Genomic DNA, 8,074 nt, shown 5'->3' on the forward strand with positions numbered 1-8,074 from the left:
ATTTTCTATTATCTTTCATTGTCAAAAGAATCCCTTGATAAACTATGCAAAACAACGCAATTTAATTGAAAATAAATCTTGACTGAAATAGATAAATAAATGGTACAAATGAAGAAGTCTATTCATTTAAATTCTGGCTCTACAGTAAACTATGCAAAACAATTGGACTTTAAAACAAATCCCATATAAAAGAAATATTATAAATATAAACTATGGCTTTCATTCTCTCTCTCTTGTTTCTCCCTTTCCTCTCTGTGCCCCTCTTACCTTGGATTCCACATGTTCTTTCTTTCTCACCTCTTTCTTTTTGTCTTGAGGAAGCCAAAATGCTTCCACACTTCTGATATAAAACACGGTGGTGTTTCCTGAATTTCAAAATTGAAATAGTGCCCTCTGCTGTTGGAAAAAAAAAAATAAATTACTGCAATTAAATTTCAGAGTATCGATGTGAACCGTGACACCTTTAAATCGATTTTTAACTGCCTCACAATTAATCTTTACATTCCTAGTTCTAACTACACAGGAATCCTGTGGGAGTTGATAGAGGAACATCTATTCGGTCATCCCAAAGCCAACCAAGCTGAACTGAGCTCAACTTACACGGCACCAACATGCCTCCTAAATTAATAAACTCCAACAAGATTAAAATTGTGTACATGAGGTGCACAGTAGGACCGGTCGGTGCCACATCAGCTCTGACCCCCAAAATCAGACCTCTGAGTCTGTCTCTGAAGAAGATTGGTGATGACATCGCCAAGGCTACTGGAGACTGGAAGGGCCTGAAGATCACCGTGAAGCTGCCCATTGTGGTTGTTCCCTGTGTGTCTGCTTTTATTGTCAAAGCTCTGAACCTTAAGCACAGCGCCAACATTATCTTAGATGAGATCGTCAATGTGGCTAGTATCATTAGGCCTTGCTCCATCGCTAAGGAGCTCTCTGGAAATATTAAGGAGATCCTGGGAATCGCCCAATCCGTGGCTTGCACCATTGATGGTAACCCCCTCACAGTTGATCTGCCTGATCTGCTCCACACTTCATTTCATATTCACAACACTTGAACAAGGCGCACTATCTGTACAAGCCTTTCAACCACTCTAGGATTTCTGGTGTGAATGCAGCTTTAATCTTAAAAGTTGGATATTTGAATTGGGAGTAAAAACAGCGTTACATTGCTGCTGGCGACATTTTTATTTAATCAAACAATGCAATATGTTTTGTCAATTTTAATTGACTTGAATGTTTCCCTGCTGCATTTCCAAACCCCAAAATGAGATTTACTACATTTAATTCATTCAATTGCTCCTAGTGATCAAATCCCAAGCAGCTCATGATTGTTGGTACTCGGCTTGTAAAACCACGGCAGTGGTTACATCTTATTGAAATGAGCCCTCTTTTGTGTCTCCATCGTAGTTATTAATGGATGCCTCCTCAAACTAATTACCCCCAACAGTGCTTTTGGAATTTCCCAATATTATTCACGCTATATGAGGTTATCTGTTATAATAGTCTGATCAAACGTCTTGTAGCAGTCATACTGAATATCCCCAAGGGATGTATTTGATGTGTGCTCAAAGTCCATATCAGTTACATCATCTTGACTGCTGTACCGCGATATTAGAAATCCATACACTCCAAACATGATGTATGGCTCTGAAGCCAGAGAATTGACTAGAGCTTTGGTATACCGCAGCATAATTTTTTTTCTTGAGCGAAAAATTACAGGCTTGCAAAAATCAAGACAAATTTGCACATTCAGGAGGGTGGAAAAGGTTAGTCCATAAGGCAGGAAGAGAAAAAGAAGTTGAGACTTGATGAGGACAGATATTTTGTACTGTATTTGTGGTCGACATGCAAAAGTTTAGAGGGCCAGATGGCTGGTGCTAGCTGAAGACAATATGGCCCAATTTGGCCTAATTTTCCCAGCTAGTGGGAATTTAACTAATCCTTATGTCACATTAAGAATTCAATGGTCACACGTTGTTTGAAAAGTTCTTAAAGACCTTGAAATGTTTTCATTTTCTGGAAGTCCTTTGTGTGGTTTTAATGGCAACCTTACACAATATAGTGTCTTTTAACATTTAAGATTGTTCATCAAAATATTCACTTGGACTGTAAATCAAGTGTGGCAATCAAGTGGAAGATGATTTTGTGTTTAGGCATCAAAAAGTTCAATAATCAGATAGATACTGTGTGTTTAAATCCCATGGAGTAACCAGTGGGTATAGTGATGTTTGTATGAAATTATTGGCAGACTTTCATTACAAGTAGATGATAAAGAAAACATTTTTTGTATGGTCCAATGATGAATATTTGAAAGCCATATAAAAAATCTGAATATGTAAGTATATGTTTGGATTTTGCTGGTGAATGCATCCAAAACTTTGTGTACAGGTTTAGAATGTAATCTATCAAAGCACTTGGCTTTAAAACTATTTTCATAATAATGCATAGAGGAAATTCTGGCTCTCTGAATGTTGAAACTCATTTTCATAAATCTCAAATGCTATTTCTAGCTTTAGCTAGCATCCTACATGTGGGGATGTGACCAGCTTGTTGGATAGGTGCTAAAAATTAAGCAACTCTGTGACTTGATGACTCCAAGACAGACATTTATGGGGGTTTGTCCAGTTAGTGTTGCATATGCCATTCTAATCCGTTTCGACTGCTGTGCCAGATGTGCAGGCAGCCGGCGCTTTAGCAAGGACACCAAACAACATATAAACCAGTGACGTGCCGTGAGCGCTAGGGTTGGCTAGGCAGGGCGTTGCAAATCGACACCACCAATGTTGACACCAATCACAATTTCATATGTTCCGGCTGGCAAGTGTTAATCTAACAAAATCAACATCGTAAAACTAAAGAAACTTAAACGATGATTCAATAGCAGCCTCCATACGCTCCCAACAAGATATATCTCATGACACGGCAGCGCATCCATTGTTTGTGTTGGAAACACAGAAACACGGAGAAAATGACAACAACAAGAACAGTCTCGGTGAGGAGCATCCACAAAGCCAATTCTTCCTTTTGTACCATTTGCTGTGGAAAGTACAAGAAATTTTCTGACCTTTCCTTTGCTGAAGGTCTGGTAGCTCAGAGGTTGGTTTCCTATCTTTTAAAAGCTGTCGTTCTTCCTCAACAGAAAGTTTCTTTATTGTCTCTACAGTGGAGTGAGACTTATAGCAGTGTTGAGTCATTAGGGCTATAAAAAGCACAAAATGCTGACACTTTCAAATTTACAGGTACTGTAGGCTATCAGAAATAGAAAAAATAAATAATTGTATTATAATTAAAACAAATAATCAAAATATCAATTCATCCGTGGGTAGGCCCTGCCTACCCTGACTGCACGTCACTGATATAAACTCTACATTCAAGGTAAAGCTTTGGGACATTCTTAACGTAATCATGTTACAAACAGAAGTGGAACGATCAAACTTTTAGATGTCTGCCGTAACAAGATGGGAGGCCCAATCTTGGACAAATCAGCCACTGGCCTTCTTTCTAATACTTCAGTCTTTTTAATGTGAAATAACATGATTGAATGGTGGTATTGTTAGTTGCTATGTGACAGATTGGCCCATGGGATCTTCCATCTGTTGTCCGTAGACACAATCTGTTTAAGAGTTTTTTTTTGAGCTTGCAACAAATCCAGTTTGGTAACAAAGATACAACTGAGCTTTCAGTCACTGAACCATTTAGGCCAGCTGCATCAAACAGTAGAATACAGCTGAACTTTACATTAGAAAGTATGTTCATTTCAAAAATAACTGTCATTGTTTCCTGTGACATATAATATTTGACCATTGTTAGCAATGCGATCTAACAGTAAGAATGGCTTGGGTTGGCCTGACTTTCTGTGTTGGAGTTTGTATTTTCTTCAAAAACTTGCATCCTTTCTCCTTTGTTGGTCCTCTGTACGTTAACATTTTGTCTATATCTGCAAAATGCTAAGCTAGGAAAGTAAACATTTGCTGCTTTGTTTCTCATCACTTTTTTTTCTTGTTCGGAAGGCCCAATGTTTATTTTCTTCTATGCTTGGTTGCTTTCTTACAGTTAAAACATTTCTTATGTTATCTAGGCGGAAAATGGATTTTGATTTTGTTCCGCATCTCCTTTGGTGTTTTCCGACTGTTTAAAGTCTTTATATATGAAAGAAACTGCAGAAATCATGCTGCTCCTAGAAAGAGGAATCGTATCATTGATTAAGTCATGGGATGGGTATTTCACCTGAACACCCATCCAGAGCAATTGTCAAGCTCAGAGGCAACAATCATCCTTTCATTTCAGTGTGAGCTTTGTGTCCAACCTGTTGTCACTTATCTATTGCACTGGGGTAGATGCATCAAATAAATGTGTTCTTCCTCAGCATGGTGGATGCTAGCTTTTAGATAACAGATGGTGAGTTTGTATTTATTTGAGCTTGTGAAACACTTTAAAGCCAATTACTTGCTGATAATCTCTCCAAGATTGAGTCAGTTTATTTGGGTACCATATTGCCTGATCCGGCCAGTGTTTACTGATGAGATTGCTGTGAATTTTGTGCTGGCATGTTCTTATCTCACTATTCTAAACAAATGGATTCATGAATCCATGCGAGATTTATTTTAAAAAGATCCGGGGTGGTGTGTAGCTCAGTGGGTTGAGCGCCCGCCCCATGTACGGAGGCTGTAGTTCCTCACCTGCAGCCGGTCCAGGTTCGATTCCCGGCCTGGGACTCTTTGCTGCGTGTCATTCCCTGCTCTCTCTGATCCCTTTCGAAAAAAAAAAGATCCAAATCGGACGCCCGCAAGGCCAGTGCACGCAAACATGTCGCATAAAACACTGCTCGACTTGGAGTTTTCACATTGACATACATTAAATGTAATACCGACTTGCATTTAAGTTTTAATAATTCATTTTTAATGGCCATGCATCTTTTAATTTTTTTTGTTGAGTAGGTCCTCTTCCTTGTTGTCAGTGTGGAACACCAAGACAGAAAAAGTAAAAACACACATGATTGTGGTAACTATGGGATTGAACAGAAATTTCTCAGGAAACTACTTTGCAGCACTTTTTTTTTCAAAGTATGACTTTTAAAACTAGTTTTGTCAACTTCTGTAAGAAATTTTTTAATTTCATGCTTTTTTTCATGGTGAAATATATATATCTAGACAAAATAAAGGCACAAGCTTTTTATAGTTGATTCTGAGATCTTGTGGAATCCATGCTTTTCCAGGTCCCAGTGGTTTGAACAGCAAAAAAGAGTCAATGCAAAATTATGCATTCACATATACCTAATTTACATGTATAACAAGTACATTTGTATTTTAATACTGTTTAATATTAATTAAATAATGGACATGAGGGTTTAAAAGTGTAGGCCATAGAGGTATTTTCCTCTGGGTTAGTGAATCACAGAAGCAAATTTGTGTATAATACGGTGTTTCCTGCCTTTAGCTTCTTTCTTAGCGTTACTGACGGGAAGCTAACGGACTCCATGCAAATTAGCTTGGCATATAGTTTTTGTGGTCGCCCTGAAAGGTGAGGAGATGAGGCCAAGAGGAACGATGGCCATTATCATGAGACATGTGAAGGCCATATCCTTATCCGTGGTTCTCTCTCCTTATGACCTTGATGTTTGAGGGTGGATGTCAGAGCATGAAGAGGTCAAGGGACAGAGAAGGAGGGGGAGGAGGAGAGTGACAGCTTGCAGGCATTAAGGAAGAAGAAACTTAGAGGGATGGTAGGAAAATGAGAAAGAAAGGCATTAAGACAAGATGAAGTAGAAAAGGGAGGAAGGCAAAGCGATGGACTGTCCTTGCTATTAGTCACTATGTCACAGCTCCTTGGTTTTATGGTGAGTTTCTTGTCATGGTGCTGCTTTTTAATTGACAGTAAAATGCACTGACCACAATGTCAGAGCTTCCCTTCTCCCTCAGTCCTCCTTCTGTCCTCCATCTCTTTAACTCGCCTTGCTTAACTGACGTGGGCTGTCATTTACATACACTGAAGCGTGACTTAAATGCTACACTTCCCTCGCGTCCCACCAACAGCTGGGCTTGCCAGAAGTTCCTGCCGTCAGAACGTTTTTTCTGGTAAAACCTTGTTTTAAATTCTATATCAGAGCAACCACCAGCTTCTGTTTCGATGTAGTATTTCACGGCCTTGTCATATTTATGAAAAATTGCCTTCTGCCAACGCAGAAAAAGTGCCTTCCAATATAAATACACTACAGCCTCCCATGAGTGCTGCTTATGTTATGAAAGGGATGGAATGGGACTTATAATTTTGAGGTCAGTGGAATGATGTATGAAGAAGGTGAAGATTTTTAATATTGAAAATGCTACTTTGACAACGCTTGTTTTGTTTTTGTACTACATTACAAAAACGAAGCGAAGTAGCTTAGGTGAAGAGTTTAAATCCAAGTTAACCCAGCACGCGATTGGCAAGCTAAACAGGGTACATGCTACTATGTAGGCTTGGATATGCTCCAGCTTCTGATAAACACGGTCAGTGTATTATTGTTTCAGACATGCTGGGGCTTCAGAAATTTTAACACACTTGGACTTGGATAAATCAGTGGAATTTAAACTAGTTCCTTGCAAAGAGCTTGTGTCCTATTCGTCTTTTTACTCCCAAACAATGACTTGAGACACATCTGGAGTAACTGTGTGCTTCTGGTTTTCTTCCTCATCTTTCAGAAACTCACTTTAATCAAAATAAAATTTACAATATGTTTCCCTGAAGTCACAAATCAAATCCCAGCGACTAAGATAAAGTGAATCCCCCAAGTACCTTTAGTATATTATCTTTATTTATGGGCTCCTGATGATGGCTTACAATTCTTGGTGAAGCATGTAGAGTCGATGGAGCAGTTTTGGCAGAGAACAGGCTCACCTCAGCTCTTTTACTTTTCTCTTCCTTTCTACTCCACTTCCTCCAATCAATGAAATGATATATGGTAAGACAGGCCAAAGTTGCCCTCCTTGTAGGAATGAGTGTCTCTCCTAGTTAGTCTATTAATGTGAAAGTGTGCCTTAGAGTGTAAAGGCTGTTTTATACTCGACGCATCCGCCAGGTCCGCACGGCTCTATGCGTACAAATGACGTAATTCTTGCTGCCACGCACCCCGAGTGGCTACTCCAAGCGGAAGCATTTCTGTGTAGAGGGCCTTTACATTTTTCAAACAAAGCGGACAGAGCCGCAATGGAAATGATGGCGGATGAACAAAATACATTCGTATGATTCTTCAAGCAAGAATCATTGTGACAGGCAGGCGGAAAATATTTCTTGGCCTGAAATTGCAGCCACACTTGGCAAAGAAGAGGCGAGGCATAGGTGAGAAAAACCTGGAAAAATCTACAGGAGATATAGGTGAAAACAAAAAAAAAGCCTTCAAAGGACACAGCTGAGACCCCAGTAGAAGCAAACATGTCCCCAGGAATTTAAAGGAGTTGAGCTGGTTCACCACTTTCATAAAACACAGGATAACTGACTCAGATTTCTCCCCAGATGAGGTAAATCAAATGATTATTTTACAACCAAAAATCTAGCACCGAAATGCAAATGTTTGTTATAGATTAATTATTTTTTATATTTAAAGGTTGTTGTGGAGGAGTTTGAAGTGAAGAGCTTCAAATTTACCCCTTTATCCTCACCATCACATATGGATGTCTGCCCATCCCCTCACCTTCAGCCTCTTCAGATGTGTCCACAATCTCCTCATTTGTGGAACCACAGTCTCCTACCTTTGGTGGTGGTAAGTGTTTTTATGTTTTCCCCTAATTAACTCAATCGATTTTTATGTTCTTTACATCTATACTTTTCTCACTTCTGCCTTTCTGCTCATGTAAAAAGAGTGCGTCGCCAGGACCAGAGTCAAAGAAGAGGAGGAAGAGGGATGCTGACATGCTTGAAAAGAGATGAGTAGATATTGAGAAAGAGAGAGGCACCATTAAGGACACAGCACACACAAGGTTTGACTGTGTTGTTGCTGGCATGCTGGAATCCATCCCAGTACGCAAAGTTGATGCAGTCAAACATACAATCTACCAAGTGCTGTCTGAGAATAGAGAATAGAGGTCACAAAGAA

The 8,074-nt window shown here is 39.4% G+C and overlaps 1 pseudogene; it reads left to right on the plus strand.

The window, feature by feature from the left end:
• The first annotated feature begins 611 nt into the window (after positions 1 to 611).
• LOC114476034 (60S ribosomal protein L12 pseudogene) lies at positions 612 to 1,058 on the plus strand (annotated as a pseudogene).
• The last annotated feature ends 7,016 nt before the right edge of the window (positions 1,059 to 8,074 follow it).

This window comes from Gouania willdenowi, chromosome 14 (genome assembly GCF_900634775.1).
Source record: "Gouania willdenowi chromosome 14, fGouWil2.1, whole genome shotgun sequence".
In the NCBI taxonomy this organism is placed as follows: domain Eukaryota; kingdom Metazoa; phylum Chordata; class Actinopteri; order Blenniiformes; family Gobiesocidae; genus Gouania; species Gouania willdenowi.